This window comes from Convolutriloba macropyga, chromosome 14 (genome assembly GCF_964194025.1).
Source record: "Convolutriloba macropyga chromosome 14, txConMacr16.3, whole genome shotgun sequence".
NCBI lineage: Eukaryota > Metazoa > Xenacoelomorpha > Acoela > Convolutidae > Convolutriloba > Convolutriloba macropyga.
The window spans coordinates 11,286,598-11,304,974 of record NC_134481.1 but is presented as its reverse complement, the minus strand read 5'-3'; the positions used below and the strand labels follow the sequence as shown (position 1 = coordinate 11,304,974).

The 18,377-nt window shown below is 34.1% G+C and overlaps 1 long non-coding RNA gene across 1 annotated transcript; it reads left to right on the top strand.

Annotated features, from left to right (window-relative positions):
* Positions 1-9,402: 9,402 nt before the first annotated feature.
* Positions 9,403-15,984, top strand: LOC142353283 (uncharacterized). The gene is made up of 3 exons (XR_012761040.1): positions 9,403-9,507; positions 10,321-10,800; positions 15,668-15,984. It is a non-coding gene; the product is annotated as an uncharacterized LOC142353283 (long non-coding RNA).
* Positions 15,985-18,377: the final 2,393 nt, after the last annotated feature.

Below are 18,377 nucleotides of genomic sequence, written 5' to 3'. Positions count from 1 at the left end.
GCGAAAAAAAATTGTTTCAATCTGTTTCAATTATTAATTTGTTTTAATTATAAACGTCATAATTATTTTATTTTGATTGTGTCTCGATAGACCCAGAAAATAAAAACTCTTAACTGAATTTTTTGAAAATTCTTATTTAAGTTCTCGTTTAAAATTATAACTAAGTAAAATCCGTGAATTAAGGGTTCATTTTCAGCAATTAATAACGGAAAATGGATGGTATCTAATTTGCGTTCGAATCGAAGTATGATGACAAGACAGCTTTTTTCAGCGCACTGCCTTTTAACGAAAAAGAGTTCTTGAAAAGTCCGACCTCTCTTATGCTTGATTTGAATCAGAAAAATTAAAAACTGTCTTAGTCTAGAAGACAGAAGAACCGGTATTTTTCAATTGGAAGGATGTAAACTAAAATTTACAAACTACTCTTTGTGAAGGCATAAATGAGCAAATCATAACAAAAATTTGAACGTGGGTTGAACTGAATTTTCAATGAAATCCAGATTGATTTTTTCCTAGCAGCTGTGCAACTGTCATTTCGAAATGTTGAAATCTGTGTTGTCAATCAGGAGTCCCATCAAGAGTTACTGAGTTACTGCCCCGGATGAAATCCCCTAATAAGTCACCATATTAGGCTTCGATGTAAATCCCCGGAGATAAAAAGGAGATCGCCAAAACTCGGCTATATTTTCAGTAACGAAGCTGTCAAACTACTCTTGATCAGCAACATAAGTCATTTCCCAGAAATCAGTTCAAAATTTTTATTTCCTTATGTTTTTCAAAAGCGAGAGCAGAGATCATTTTAAGTGTCAAGAGGACTTCATGGTTTTTTGACACCATTTTTTTTCAATTTAAGTTCTCCAATTTTCTTACTAAAATTTTGGATTAATTGAAATAGCAGCTCGACAGCATTGCAGCTAAATAATGTTTTTGGAGGCATCACCTTGGGCAAGTTCAAAACCAAGCAGGACCTTATCGGGCGTACAGCTTGGAGAAAAGGTTTGTAAAGCATCACTTATCGGGTTTTAATTTTTCTCTGTTTTTTTGGAGGGGTAGCAAACGAACAAGCAGGAGGAAAACCGAAAAAATATATATGAAGAGTGTAAATTTGATAGCAGTCTTTAGCTGATAATTTAAACATATATTTTCCGCAAGCCAAGATTTAGAACCTTTGAGGACTTCATTCAAGATTCGTCCCCGAAAATTGAAATGCGGTCTTGCTCATCTTTTGTGCCGTCATACTGGAAAAACCCTTTAAACGCATGGGGTATAAAAAATGCAGGTCCCACGGTTCAGGAATTGACAAGGTTTGAATTTTTTTCTAAACGCTGCGATGGTTGTGTTAAATTGAGTTTCGACGGCAGTGAATACTGTGTCGAGAAAACGTCGTTTAGTGGTAAAATTGCAGATGCTACGGTTGCTGCGGGCGTTAAATTTTCACTCAGGACTTTGATTTTTTTCTATAATTTTTCGCGTAACCGGTTTTTCCTAGGAAGTATTATGATTGTTCTCACCGTTTGCGTTAACAAAATGACCATCTTGTGTAAATGGTGAAACGCAGCAATTGTAATTTTGATATTTTGAATACTTCCAGGGTGTGGTATAGCTAAATACTTTTTTTTACATAAAACTCATGATTTTTATGCCACAGCCAATACTTCTTTGTTTTTGGAAGAAACGGTATACTCAAGGTCGGCCGTTGTCATGCTGTTTTCAGAATGTAATGAAACATGACATATTCCAGAGTTCCATCTACTTTTTGATTGATTTTATTTGCCCTCTTAGAAACTAGATGACATAAATGAATCGCAAATTGTTTTAGTTTTGCTTTGACTTAATTTTCAGATTAAACTAGGATTGATTTGGCTGATGTATTTGCACCTCATTCAGTTTATCCCATTTTTATTTTGTATTAGTTAGATTAATAAAAATTGATTGAGAACTAATTATCTTCACTTATAGGAAGCTTAAAATCGTGTTGAAACATTACAGGGGGTTGAATCATTTGGGTTTTAAATTATATAGGGTCCAAAATTGGGGTTGCAATAAAGGGGTTTAAAAGATTAGGGGTGAAAAAACAAGATACCGTTGGGTATCAATCGCTGTACGCGGAGTCTATAATTGATTTACGCATTAAGTAAGTTTGTCATTTCGTCAACGGAAAATTTTTTTATGTTTTTTAATCATATGTTTTCGTGTTTGTTGATTGTGAGAGTTGTGATTTACGTTTGTTTGGTTTATGAAACATTTCAGATTGCAATGTGATATAGACAATAATCAGAATAAATAATTCTAGTTCTTTATATTGCAAACTGAAAGGCAGTTATTGAATTCTTTTTAGTGAACAATTTTTAAATTAGAAGCCGTTTATTGAAAGTTTTGAAAGCTAGCGAGAATAGACCCACAACCCGGAGCAGCTCAGCCTTATTTAAAAAAAAACTATTTGAAAATAAAACAGGTTTGTAGTAAATGATGCGATGTTAGACTACCTAGAGGCTATGAACCATATAATAATTAACAGTAAAATTGAAACTCGAGGTTTTGAACGGAAATGAAATCGAAAGTTGAAAAAAAGTTAACAACAGACTCTGCAGATAATGAAAATATTGTAATGCTCAAAATACTTTTTTTATGTTTTTGTTGATGCAAGTTTTAATATTAGAGCTAATCACGACAAAGTAATAAAATTGAAACATCTGGACACAAGCTTTCCGCAAATCTAAGCTTTACCTAAGCATGAAAGAATTGCGAGAAGTGATCTAAGATGAAATTGCAATGACTTGGTACCATAGGATTTACTAAGATCTCTCATGCAACTCCAGCGTATGGTCCGAAAGAAAAGGATATAGGCGACCATGTGGTAACTAACGCTATGATAATTTTTCAAACATTTTCTGAGCTAAGCAAGTTATGACACAACAGAGAAGACAATCGACTTTTAAATTTGATTAAAACTTAAAACATAAAACGAGAAGTGACAAGAAAAATAGCAATGAGAAAAAAAGTTCACCTCTTATTACTTAATTATGAATCTTGTGCTTTTGTTTTTCAGTTAATTCACAGATAATTAAGTCAGAAGACAATTTCACGTCATTTGAAAAACGGAAGTCATTTGAATCATGGCGTTAGAAAAATGATAAAGAAAACGTTTGCGAGAGGAAATCGAGATTGTTATAGAGAATGTTGATGTAACCGATGAAAACAACAATGGTACTTGTAACTTTCCATCGCAAATTGTAGAAATTAATTAGGACATAAAGTGTCAGACTCATTTTTAAAGCTCAATCTGAATTCAGGCACTCAAATTGATTCCAAAATATTTTCTCGTTGTTGTAGATATTATTCATTGCTAAAATTAAAGTTCAACACACTGAAAAAGGAGCTGCACATATCAAACACATTAAAAACTTAAATGTACTTCTTTCTGTACGTGTATTTATATCAATGGTTAGGTTTAAAATGAGGGGAGCAATTTATAAAAAGGATATAGCTAAAAAAGACTAAATGAAACCAAAAACCAAAAAATTGGTTTAATTAGTCTCATTTGAGCGTAATCTAGTTAAAAATGGAACTATTAGGCTATGGCAACAAAAACAACTAGAAGGCTCGGTAATGTGCGTTCGCACATTAAGTTCCGACCCCGCTCATCTACATTTTTCACTTAATTGTCTACCAAATGAGAAAAAGATAAAAAAAATTAACATATCAACCTATCGTTCAACAAACTACTAAAAGAAGAAAACAATCTACTCTAGAGGGCCTATGAGACCTGTGGCTACCATAATATGACTACCAGAAAAGACGGCAACGAAAATCAAACAGTTACAAATATTAATTACGACCAAAACTCCATGTCCATTTTTTGAAAACCTCTCATAACCAAATCAAAATAGCATCAGATAAATTTATACTAAGAAGGTTAAACGGTACTTTTTGGAACAAAATATGGGACTTTTCCTTAATGCGAATTGGCAACAAGTCGACTAGAAATGAGCAAAAGCGGCATAAGGTTAATAAAACATTGCTTTTTTTTAAAAAAGAATTAAACTCGAACTGAATAGAAACATTACGCATCAAATGAAATCTCGGAGAGAGAGAGAGAGAGAAAGAGTATTTTATACCTCAATAGAGAGCGACTGAGGCCTTTCATTATCCAGGATATGTCATACGGCTACAAAAAGAACGACAAATACAGGCAAAAACGAAAAATTTGCACGAAAAATTATGCACGAAAACGATATCTCCCCAATCGATTAAAAATTGAGACGATCACTAAATTAAATAAAAAAATTTCGTTTGCATTTTTTTAGGTGGGAACTTTTGTAAGTCAAATGACGCCCTTTATTGTGATACTGTGAAAAGAAAACAAAAACCTACAAAAAAGGGGCGAATTTGCAAAAATCACGAATATTGGTTTTTCAAAAAATGGTTGTTCCAAGAAGAAAGACCATTTGAAGAAAACAAAACCGTTATGAAGAGCAAATTTTATTTCAAAAGATAAAAGTTGTGAATTGTATATAGAGAAGCTTAGCTAAAATTTAACAGAAACAAAATTGGCAGATCTCAAAAATCTATCTCTTTTTTATTAAAAACAAATATTTTCAAAATTCTTAGCCAACAAAAATTTTCGACCAAAAGAGTAGACAGTTTGTCTTACAATTACGTGGAAAACTAATTGCGACTGCTAAAAATGAGACTAAATCATAGGACTATAAAATAACATTAAATACAAGCTGAACTAATAAGTTTCACAAACAACTTTCTGAAACCACAGTTTTGAAGCCATTAAATTTAACCGCGATTAACCATAAGATATTAACGGCTAGAATATAACATCTTCAATTGCGTCTCCTTTTTGGAACGACTATCACAAGATGACAACAAAAAGAACCACAAAAACTGAAAAGTACCTGAACTTCAAAAAAAAATTCTTCTGAAACAATTTGTCTTGTCTAAATCCTGAAGACATCTAAAAAGTTTGAAATTACAACAGAACACTTTTTGTTTGATTCACTGAAACATTAAAAAGAGCTCCAAAACATGAAGCTAATTTACGAAAATGATACAACATTTTAAAATACGAAAAATGCAAACCAGAAGAAGAAGGGATGAGTTGAGGAATACAATTTTTCTTCTTTTTAGAAATTTAATTCGAAAGTCCAAACAGCTATCAGTTATTTACCGATATCAGTTATTTAAGTTCACTTGTTTATCTAGAGTTGACCGCTGGGAACTTTAATCATACAATATTTGGCATATGACATAAAAAATTAACAACAAATAAAGGCAAAAATAAAAAACTCTACCAATTTCTGCAAGAAAACGGTGTCGCAGCCCTTCAAACTATATATTATGAAAACAAAAATTATGTTCAGTTTCAAATGTTGTAAAGCTCTTTTCAGTTAGATTGTTAAATAATGTGACAATTTACAAAAAAAAAACAAAAAACAACAGCATAAATGGGAAATTATGCATAAAAATCAGGAAATTTTGTATTAAAACTCGTAGTACCAAAAGCAAGAAATCCTTCTGCTAAACCAATCGGCCACAAAATTAGTTTTTATTCTATACGGAGGAAAGATTGACCTGTATTTATTGAGAAAAAACAAAATGTTGACTAAAATAATATAAAAAATTTATAAGTTCAAAAAATCACAGAAATTTCCTTAAAACAAATACATTCAGTAACATAAGAGACATTAGGTAGCAACCGAACGAATGGAAAAAGTTCATTTGCACCTCTTGAGGAAAAAATTTAGATCTTTGTGTGGTAAAACTTAGAAATCAGACTGCCAAAAGAACAACAATTGAAGGCAAAAGACAATAGTTCATTTAAATTTTTACTAACACTCTTCCTCAAAGCCATAAAAACCCTTTGGTTCTCTGAAAACAAACTGTATCTACATTTGGCCTCAAATGTACGTAAATTGGAGATGTCATTAACTGAGCCGTGAATAAAAAATATTGTCAGTAATTAACATTAAAAAAAACAAAAGCAAAATTTTTTGAAAAAAGGCAGCATCAAAATAAAAACCAAAAAGTCTCTGATTTTATTAGTGCATGATATTATCAAACCTTTCCCTGAGTTTGTCGCGCGCCCAGCAAACCGACCAAGTGTTTCAATTGTTTGCGAAATAGATCAATTGTTGACTGGAATTCTTCAAATATTGAAAAAAATGCCTTTTTTATAATTATCGAGTTAAATCTGCAAAAAACAGCAAAACTTTAATTCCAGAAGACTTTCATAAGGCGTTTAGTTGCACCTAGTGCTCTTTTTGAGATTAAGGAGTTTGTGTGAAGGTTTCTAGGTCACTAAGTCCGGCAAACTTTAATAAAGTGGACCAAAAAAGCCTATTTTGTGCCATTTTTGATGAAAAAAGTTTGAATTTTGAAAATTTTATGAAAAATTTTAGCCAAAAAAAAAAAATTCGATCAAACAATTCAGCAACTCTGTTCTATCTCTAACAGTAGCAACAACACTCTGCCGTTATATTTTTCATCTCATTTTGAATTATATTAGCGTTTTAGCAAAAATTACTGAAAATGTGAACAAAAACATTCAAATGTTCACAAAATTTTAAAACTCGATAACTCCCTGTAAAACACGAAAATTGAAAAAATCGTTTTAATTCCGTAGTCTACGCTGGACGGCTTTTTAATGATACCTCTTACACTTCTCTACGATGAATATATCGGTCGGCCAAAATTGACTCAACAAAAAAAACCCCGTTGATTATATAGTCTTTCAAAACTTGTTGACAGTATAGAGCGTAATAAAATTAATCAATATTATTGAAAAATAGTTGCAACTTTGCAAAAAATTTCCTTAAAACTAAATCAAATAATTTAAAATAAAGCAGATGTTTCCAAAAACCTTTTAGCTGACTTCTGATGCATCAGAGAAAAATGTCGAAGTTTCATTGTTTTTTCTCAAAAAGAGCCAAATCGCAAAAAATTTTCTAATTCTTAAGTTTAAGCATTGACTTCATTAATTAAAAAAAGCGATATTGCGGCAGAAATAGGTCAGAAAATAGTTTTTGGTTCCGGAAAATAATAACTTTTAACTTTTGGCAGGTTGATCTTTTGTTAGTTTTTGGGCAATAAAAAAGACCTGCGACCATCTTCTCAAATTGCGCGGAACGTTTCAAATAATTAACAAAATGCATCAGTTTGACAAAGGCGTTTCCTGCTTTGCCGAGAGGTGATATCAAGTTTGCTTTTTTCGGTTTGTCAGATTGTTGTTCTAATTTTTTCGAGAAAGGAAATCTTTTTCGTTTTACTATACAACACAAGATAAATGAGAATTTAATAATGCAAATTAGTCCAAATTGTTTTATTTCCAGGAAAATTGCAAAAGCTTGTTCTGTAAAATTAATAGTGGCAAAAAAACCTCTGTGAGTTTCAGCGAAAAAGCATACTTGGACCAAAAAAACTCATCATAACAGATACCATTATCCTTAAAAACTAGAGAAAATATTTTCTTATCTTATCTTTTTTTGTTTGTTTGTTTGTTGTGTTACTTCCCCAGTCGATTTCGAATGGTTATCTTGCAAGATTCTGGCAGATTCTGCCAGAATCTTGCAAGATTATGCATAATCTTGCAAGATTTCTGCCAGAATCTTGCAAGATAACCATTCAATCTGCCAGAAACTTGCAAGATAACCATTTTTCTGCCAGAAACTTGCAAGATAAGCATTTTTTTTGGCAGAAACTTGCAAGATAACCATTTTTCTGCCACAATCTTGCAAGATAGCAATTTTTCTGCCAGAATCTTGCAATATAACAATTTTTCTGCCAGAATCTTACAGTATAATCATTTCTCTGTAACAATCCTCTAATATATCCACTTTGTTGCACAAGATCCTACAAGATGAATTGATAGATGCGAGTAATTCTGACAGCAAGAGATTTGGACGAAAGCTTTTCTAAAGTCCTTTGAAGCTCAAAACAATGGCAAGCCGTGAATAATCTCATTTTTCGGGCATTGGCAAGAAAACTTAAGCGCAAGGAGCTGAATTAAATGAAATGAACCTGTTTAAGATGCAAAGAATAATATCACATATTTTTTCATTAAAAAAGGCTATCTAGACGTGTAGTTTTGTAAATTTTGATAAAGTTGAAAAAAAAATTTTAAATAAGAATTTATTTTGTGTTAACAGTTCTCAAAGGCAGATTTTAATTTGTTTTCCTCAGATAATTCATATTTCCAGATTCAAAATCTATTTAAATATATTATTTTTCTCAAAAATACACGCAACTGATTCTTTAGTAAATTTCTGGTCAAAATGATATGTGTTGCATGAATGGGAGCCAATAAGAGGACAACTCGACCGGAACGAACTTGCAAGAATCTTGCAAGATAACCATTTTTCGGGCAGATCTTGCAAGATAACCTTTTTTCTGCCAGATCTTGCAAGATAGTCAGTTTTTGCAAGATTCTGGCCGAATCTTGCAAGATAACCATCTGGTCTCGACTGGGGTTGTGTGTTGATCATGTTTTCAATGCGCTGATTTTTTTTGACATAATTCTAAAGGTTTTGTTTGGACAATCGCCTTTGTCAGAAGTTTGAACAAACTGTGCGCCTTCTGAAGGAATTAAAATAACTTTGCGCTCGATTAGTTGATTGAAACTAAATTTTGAAAATTTTCGGTCCTTCTTGCTCAAAAATTGCCAAAAAGTTATATGTTTTTAGCTTCCAATACTATGAATTACAGAAAAGACGCTGTTTCAAATGTGTTTTGTATTTTTTCGACATCCTTTGTATCCAAGTAGCTAAACTTCAGGTCAGCGTAAAGCATTCATGCAAACGCAGCAAAATTTGGTAACATAGAACATTGGAACGTTCTTCCAATTGATACAACATAAATTTTGATCTCCTCGGAAGGCCAAAATGGGGGCATGTTTATTGGATGCGGCAGAAAGGAAAATTTTTCTAGAAAAAAGTCAGTGTCACCAATGAATGAAACTTAAAAAGCGTGTCTGGACAAGACAGTCCCTGCAAAAATAATCCTAAACTACCAATTAATCACAATAAATAAATCCGGACAAAAGAGAGCAAAACAGTCACAGACAAAACAGTCCCGAACAATTAAAATTTTGCATCAGAGCATAATTCAATAAAAATCAGTTGCACAATTATGCTGATTAAAATATATTTACCAAAAAATCATGATTGGACGCAAAACTAGTTTTTGATCACAACAATGACAGTTTTTGCTCTACTTGAATAGGATATTAAAGCTGATAATTTTTCTCCGCGTTTCGCATTACTAGGGATTCGAAATAGTTTTCTTAAAAGATTGAACAGAATTCTTCTTCACAGACATCTCGCGATAAAAGTTCCTCTTATTAGATTTGAGGCCAGTAATGATTGATCTTTATCTGTGAACAGATCTGAAGATCAGATTCCAGAGTACTAACGAGCACGTGCGAAAAATTGTTATTTCAGCGTACCTTAATTTGGACCGTATGAATTGCAGTATTAACGTAGCAAAAAGAGTTTCAAAATAGTGACAGCATTAGTTTCTAAGAAAACTCAGTTGTCGTTGTTTTTTTTTTAGAAATTCTAAGTTGGTTATATCATTTTGCTTGATTCGTAATTAAATATAATCACTCCGCGTTGATACCGCAAAACAATAGCTATGAAACTGTATAATTTTGCTAATAACAAAGATTAAAAAAACATCTGTTTCTGGCTTCCTCGCCATTCAGCCGGCTTTATACAGAAAATAAGAAAAAGTAGTAATAAACAATAACAAAATCAAACACAATGAAATCATTTTTTCCATATTTCAGCCTGAATTTTTTTCTTGATGTTGGATTTTTTAAACTTTTTGTGTTCTAACAACATAATTCAAAGGCAGAAAATGAAAAAAAATTGTGGCGCTGCTGGTTTTTTTGGTCTAAGTAGAAAATATAGCCATTGCTGTTAGAAATTTCTTACATTCTGTTAAAAAATTTTCAAAGAAAATTCAGGTCTTTCCCATTATAGCCCCCTCGTAAGTACAGCCCCCTTTATGATATGTTCGCCATGATTGGGGCCTCTAAGTTATCTGACCCCAAAGCTGGGGGTGGGGGCTATAATGAGAAAAGCCCCAATAATTTGTATTAAACCAGCTTGTGGTATATCAAGCTAACAAAGTTGCACCTTCAGCAGTATTTTGGTGCAATGGTACATACCTAACCGGTTCCAGAGATAGTAGGTTCGAGTCTTCTTAACTCTAATTATTTTGCAGTATATGGAGTTAGATAGTACCACAGTTGGGTTGCTACGAATTCACCAAAACCAAAAATATGATTACTGTCGCTATTCACACTTGAAGTAACAAGTTACACCGCATCAAACGAACTTTTATTGGAAAATCTTGTTCTGGAATTATGCTTCGTCGTTATTCAACAGTTTGGATTACATACCCAATTTTATTATTTGCACGTTGCGTCATCGGAAGCAATAATGACGTAGACAATTCCGACGACGGTGATATTAAAGACGTTACAAAAGGCGGTTTTTTCGACATCGAAATTGCTCCTGAAAATTTTGCAAACGTTCCGTACAAAAACGACCATTTAACAGTTTGGAAACATTTGAAAAGAGAACGTTATTATGTCCGGCCGATTGCTAAATTATTACCAAAATCATCCCGCTGTGTTTATAATAATTTAACTGGAGAACACGAAATGATATTTCAAATTGAATTGATGAACAGTGAAGCTATTCAAACTGTTTACGATTATATAAAAGATGAAGCGAGCGAAAACTTTACGATCGATGATGTTGCGTTGATTCCCATGGAACGAATCAGGCAGGGATTTGTTCCACTGAAATTTGAACAGGGTTTTAGGGCGGTACCCTCCCAATTAAAAAAAATGAATGTTTCCCATTACAACCCCCAATCATGGTAAGCATGCCATAATGGGGAAGGGGGGCTCAATGGGAAAGACCCGAAAAAGTACAAATATGTGTACAATTATTCTTTAATAAAAATTTGAGTAGCCTATTGTGATGTGAGATGAGCGATCACGATTAATGTAAACGTTTTTAAAGGTGTCAAACAAAAATCGCCAATTTCCATTCAGGAGCTAAGGGATTCCCAGTTTCATTACACATGATTAAGAGCATTTTTTGGATTTGGAGAACGAAATCTATGATGGCAGTCACGTATCAGGTATGAATTGACTATTGATTTTCCTCTAAATAATAATTAAATTGGTTTCGTCTAGCTTCACTTGTGACCGAATTTTACCATATGCAGAAACTGAGAATACAGCTCTCACATTATCTAAATGATCAGTAAACAATTTTTTTCGTAGAAAAACCAAACGGTTGCGGACGGTTAATGTCGGTCGAAACATCAGCTAGAGTTGATACAGCGTTAATATTGCGTAAACATGTGTAGGCTTTCCAAAAATTTGAAGCATTTCAGAACATTTGAAGCATTTTCTTGAGAGTTGGGTCCTACGATTTGTAATAACCCCATAGTGTCGTGACCCGTTAGATTTGAAACCTGTCATGAAAGTGCGTTGCAAAAATTGATTTGTTGCGTCGAGATTGCTGTACAGTTTATAGAAAAATCTTCAAAAACCGTGAGCAAAAAAATTAACCAATTGTTTTAGGTTAATTTCTTTTGTGTTACATACATTCTTGATTATTTTTATAAGGGACAAAAAATATTTCAATTACCCTAAAAACACCTATTGCAGTAGCCACTAGGTTTTGCGAGATCTTGAAAAATGAAGCGTACAGATTTTGCGTGAGTTTAGGTAGAAAAAGCCACAAGACAACTTGGAATGGCAATTTTTCACGAATAACGCAAGACCATGTAGGACAATGTGTGGTCTCACAGCATTTTTCCTTTAATTTTCCACGAGCTCAAGGCCTTGAAAAGCAACCCACTTGTAAACAAACCTGTTCTTGCAATAAGATCTCAGTAATTTAATGGTTGAAATTAAGACTGGGGCTTCAAAGTGAATCCATTAGAGCAGAGCCCTGTCGGAATGAGCTTTGTATAATACTGCAAAATAACCCTCCCTCGTCCATGCTGATACAATATAACCCTTCATCTTGAAAATGTCGTCTTCTGATTTTCTAACTAGGCTCAACAGTGAGGGGACTCTGTCGCCCAGAAGATCGATAAAAAAACCAAAGGTTTTGAATTGGTGAAGCAAGCGTTGCAAGCGTTACTTTGTTACTCTGCTATTTCCCCTCTTCCACTCTTGTATGCTGTTGCAAATTAGATTGCCTTGAAATAAGTTAATTCACAATGGGGCTCGTAAAAACAATTCTTGTTATATGGATAACAAATGTAAGAAAACTACTTGCACATCAATGGAAAGGACAAACTTAAGACAATATATAATAGTAGTCAAAACAATAATAAAAACAATATCCGTGGTTCACTTCCCAAAGGAACTAACTCAAAAACGCTCACAGTATCACAAATAGTCTTGCAATTACCAACCTCCAGAGTTCAATCTCACTTTCAATCTCTTCTCTGCTTTTCACACTATCTTTCAAAGTTTAGTCCCACCAAACTAACTACTTTCTCTCGCTTGCTCTAAAGTCTCTCCTGAGTCCAAACTTCAGACTTCTCTCAAAATTCTCCAAAGTCTGCGAAAATTTATCTGTGTCACTTTAATTTACACTTAACCAATACGCTTTTTTCTCAAGCAAACAAACCATAATCTCTTATGTAAACATCGCAACTTACATAAGAAATCTGTCACATTCTGAAGGAGGGCTTTGTTTGCTATGCAAACAAATCAATATCAATTTACGCTTTGTCATTCAACTGCTACCATTGTTCAACTTTCTCCTTATCTTAAGTAAACAACCTTTGTACTCTTAGGTAAACAAACCCACGTCGCTTTATCTCATATTTGCACTTGAAATGTCAATCAGTGTTTGCTTAGTAAACCTTGAACGTTGCTCTAAAAAGTTGTTATGCCTCTATTTCCGCTATCAAATTAACTAGCTGCAATCAAGCCCTGTCAAAAATCATGTGTTGAATAAATAACTAAACACAACCTTAGACCAAAAACCGATTGTAAATTACAATTTTGAAACCATTTCATGCAATTCCTTGTAATTATACATGCTGATGAGAACAATTTTCCTAAAAACCTAAAAATTTGACATCTAAAGGTCATCCAAAGTTCACCCGCCAAAATGAGGGGTCAAGTCGATAAAACAAATTATTGTCATGGAAAGTTCTCTCATAGTTCCACCAACCCACAAAATTTCATGATCTAACTCCCAATGGAACACGAACAATGACCGCGCACACTTTTGATCGGCCTACCGGATGACCACAAAAATCCAAACTTAATAACTCGCCAAGTAGTGGCCAAAATATCTTCGGGTAAATTTTTTTTGGTAAATAAAGGGTGCCATCCTTTTGCCTGCCGAGTTTCATGACGAACCAAACAGCAGTTGCGAGTCCATTGCAATTTGACCTTTTTTAACGAATCGTGTGACCAAATTCCAAAAATTGTGAAATCAGAAAGAGTGATTGGGTTGGGTATATTTTGTCACCAACCGTCCTGGGTTATCATCTTTTTACCATATCAAACTGACTTTGGGCTAGAAATTTGTATTTTTTGGTTTTCGGCTTTCGGGTGGTCCGGCAGCAACGGCGAGTGGTTGGAATTTTGGGTTAAAAATATCATTGATCGAAAGCCTTTGAAAAGTTACACTTACCCTCCAGAAATCATAGGGCTACTACCAATACTTTACAAGCAATTCAAATTTTACGTTCCGCAGCTAGGGCGTGCACTAGTTCCGTGCAAGTTGGTGTGGGGTCATATCTGATATTCAAATTGGATTCCTCATAACCAAATTAGTCTGTTCTCCAAATTTCAGGTCAATCCGACTTCAATTTTTTGAAAAAATACTGTTTCAATTTAGGTGCTAACTACCTTCCTGTGATAATTACCAATCATCTCAAAAATCGCCATTTTACATCCGAAACCCTTCCCCAGATCATGCAACACCTGAATTCATACGTGCATGAAATTACGACTGATTAACCCTATTATTTCTTACTCAAACAGTCATTTTTCACAGTGAAATACCCAAAAACTTTCAAATCACACTAATTCCGGCGTTAATAACTGGATGGTGGGTCGTCTGATTGGCCTGAAAATTTTAGTCTCAATAGAGGACCATTGGGGTTCCTCCCGTCATTGATTGGCTATCAACCAACAACTCCTTCCCATCCCAGGGGGGGTCGGACAGGTTCTGTACCCACGGTATTCCGAAAAAGTGATAATTAAGCATTTCTTATTTCAAAATGCCAATGAACTCTCCCACAACTTTCTAAACCATTCCCATGATCACGCAAAACTTTATTGCACAATTATATGCTACTACAACTGGTTTATACCGTTATTTCATCTATAAACTATCAAATTTTTACTTTAAATTGTCAAAAACCTCCGAATAACACCCCTTCCGGTGCTAATAACACAGATAGAAAAAGTGTAACTGGCCACGCATCCCTATTATATATGAACAATCTTTTGGGGGAACATGCCCACAAATTTTCAGAGTCAAATAATAAATAGAATTTAAAGAGTTGAGGGTTTCCAGGTTTGGGATGCCCATTATTTCGAAAATTCAAAATGGAACTTTTATTCACTTTAAATTGAAATTCCAACTCTGTTCAAAGTATTTAGCTCACTTCAAACTTTCGCTCTCTAGTTTACTTCTTAATTTAAATCGCTCAATTCGATTTTGGCCTGATGCAAAAATACAACTTTGATAAGTAAACGAATTATATCGACAGCTCAGTATGCTTTTGACCGTTAAATTGTTTGTTTAAGATATATCACTCAAATCCCCTCTCTGGCGCCTCCGAAACTATAACCCTGGAAAAAAGAACGCTTATTTCAAACACCTAATTAACTTGTCTAAGTTGACCTCTAACTTACTCGCAGTATCTGCTTGTGACAATTTCCTGCGTTCTACAGAAAGTTACTTTTTTCTCCCATTTTTCTCTCTCTTAGAAAACAAACATTCCATGAAGTAATTGCTTCAAAGATGACCATCTGTTCTCGCATAGCGAGGGTATCTGTACGCTTCATTTTTCAAAATCTCCAAGTTTTTCTGCAAGCGTTTTACAAGTTTTTCAATACTTGCATTTCAAGGGCCGTAGATGACTCCACCATAGATCCAGTTTAAAACTCAAGATCAGCGACAATCTGATTAGCTTATATAGCTATTGAGAACTGACGTTTCTAATGTGGAACAATAGAACCAAAATTGATATTTCAGCATCATATTTTTATGAAAAACAACTCCTTGGCCTCGGAAAATTGTTATAGTACAGTTTCTGTAACTTCTGTGTAATTTCAGCCCAAAGTGAAACCCAATAGATTTCCGAAACCCTTTTTAAAATCGATATGCACGCTTTGGGCATATCATTTTGGCGCAGAAGATCATTTACCGATATTATGACTAAAACTCAAGGCCAGACCGGATTCCGAATATAGATTTGTGTGAGTCTTTCCCATCCCCCAAGCTTAGTGGTCCTGTAACGCATATCCTCCCCCCACTAATTACCCCAAATATGCCATAATAGAGGCAAATGATTTCGTGGGGGCTATAATGGGTAAGACTCCTTTGTGTTTGTATATGTTATCTTTATAAGAATGGAACAAATCCCTAGTCAGGATAAAATGGCGGGACACCTGGGGTAAAATGAACCCAACTTTCCAACTAAAAGAAGCGTGGCAGAGCAACTTACGTTTAATACCTCGACCGAGGTTCACCATAGTTACCAAAAGCATTCTAGAATGTTTCAAACTCGCCAGACTACTTCGGAAAACGCCAAAGTTGTTCAACATGCTTGAAGTTGAGTTTATAATCAGTGCTAAAAAGTCTTCGACTCGTCGTTTGGAGGTCAAAGGGGACCACGTGAAGAAGGGGAAATTGTTCACCGAGTTAGAAAATATGGACAAGTCGAAGAGTGATGCTGTTTATTTGAGTTCAAAAGGGCGGATTTTTGTTGTCTCTGACATTTCATCAGCGCTTGTTCTTATATTAATTTTTTTTCGTGCAATGGGGATCATTCATTCCAAGTTTGGTTCAGTTTGCAGAACTCCATGACCCGATCAAACTTCACTATTTTTGATTTTACGAAAATGTTTTTGAAAGCACAAAAGTTTGGACATAGACATTTTTGAACGCTTGTTTCATCAGCGCTTGTTCTTATATTAATTTTTTTTCGTGCAATGGGGATCATTCATTCCAAGTTTGGTTCAGTTTGCAGAACTCCATGACCCGATCAAACTTCACTATTTTTGATTTTACGAAAATGTTTTTGAAAGCACAAAAGTTTGGACATAGACATTTTTGAACGCTTGTTTCATCAGCGCTTGTTCTTATATTAATTTTTTTTCGTGCAATGGGGATCATTCATTCCAAGTTTGGTTCAGTTTGCAGAACTCCATGACCCGATCAAACTTCACTATTTTTGATTTTACGAAAATGTTTTTGAAAGCACAAAAGTTTGGACATAGACATTTTTGAACGCTTGTTTCATCAGCGCTTGTTCTTATATTAATTTTTTTTCGTGCAATGAGGATCATTCATTCCAAGTTTGGTTCAGTTTGCAGAACTCCATGACCCGATCAAACTTCACTATTTTTGATTTTACGAAAATGTTTTTGAAAGCACAAAAGTTTGGACATAGACATTTTTGAACGCTTGTTTCATCAGCGCTTGTGCTTAAATTAATTTTTTTTCGTGCAATGGGGATCATTCATTCCAAGTTTGGTTCAGTTTGCAGAACTCCATGACCCGATCAAACTTCACTATTTTTGATTTTACGAAAATGTTTTTGAAAGCACAAAAGTTTGGACATAGACATTTTTGAACGCTTGTTTCATCAGCGCTTGTTCTTATATTAATTTTTTTTCGTGCAATGGGGATCATTCATTCCAAGTTTGGTTCAGTTTGCAGAACTCCATGACCCGATCAAACTTCACTATTTTTGATTTTACGAAAATGTTTTTGAAAGCACAAAAGTTTGGACATAGACATTTTTGAACGCTTGTTTCATCAGCGCTTGTTCTTATATTAATTTTTTTTGTGCAATGGGGATCATTCATTCCAAGTTTGGTTCAGTTTGCAGAACTCCATGACCCGATCAAACTTCACTATTTTTGATTTTACGAAAATGTTTTTGAAAGCACAAAAGTTTGGACATAGACATTTTTGAACGCTTGTTTCATCAGCGCTTGTTCTTATATTAATTTTTTTTCGTGCAATGGGGATCATTCATTCCAAGTTTGGTTCAGTTTGCAGAACTCCATGACCCGATCAAACTTCACTATTTTTGATTTTACGAAAATGTTTTTGAAAGCACAAAAGTTTGGACATAGACATTTTTGAACGCTTGTTTCATCAGCGCTTGTGCTTAAATTAATTTTTTTTCGTGCAATGGGAATCATTCATTCCAAGTTTGGTTCAGTTTGCAGAACTCCATGACCCGATCAAACTTCACTATTTTTGATTTTACGAAAATGTTTTTGAAAGCACAAAAGTTTGGACATAGACATTTTTGAACGCTTGTTTCATCAGCGCTTGTTCTTATATTAATTTTTTTTCGTGCAATGGGGATCATTCATTCCAAGTTTGGTTCAGTTTGCAGAACTCCATGACCCGATCAAACTTCACTATTTTTGATTTTACGAAAATGTTTTTGAAAGCACAAAAGTTTGGACATAGACATTTTTGAACGCTTGTTTCATCAGCGCTTGTTCTTATATTAATTTTTTTTCGTGCAATGGGGATCATTCATTCCAAGTTTGGTTCAGTTTGCAGAACTCCATGACCCGATCAAACTTCACTATTTTTGATTTTACGAAAATGTTTTTGAAAGCACAAAAGTTTGGACATAGACATTTTTGAACGCTTGTTTCATCAGCGCTTGTTCTTATATTAATTTTTTTTCGTGCAATGGGGATCATTCATTCCAAGTTTGGTTCAGTTTGCAGAACTCCATGACCCGATCAAACTTCACTATTTTTGATTTTACGAAAATGTTTTTGAAAGCACAAAAGTTTGGACATAGACATTTTTGAACGCTTGTTTCATCAGCGCTTGTGCTTAAATTAATTTTTTTCGTGCAATGGGGATCATTCATTCCAAGTTTGGTTCAGTTTGCAGAACTCCATGACCCGATCAAACTTCACTATTTTTGATTTTACGAAAATGTTTTTGAAAGCACAAAAGTTTGGACATAGACATTTTTGAACGCTTGTTTCATCAGCGCTTGTTCTTAAATTAATTTTTTTTCGTGCAATGGGGATCATTCATTCCAAGTTTGGTTCAGTTTGCAGAACTCCATGACCCGATCAAACTTCACTATTTTTGATT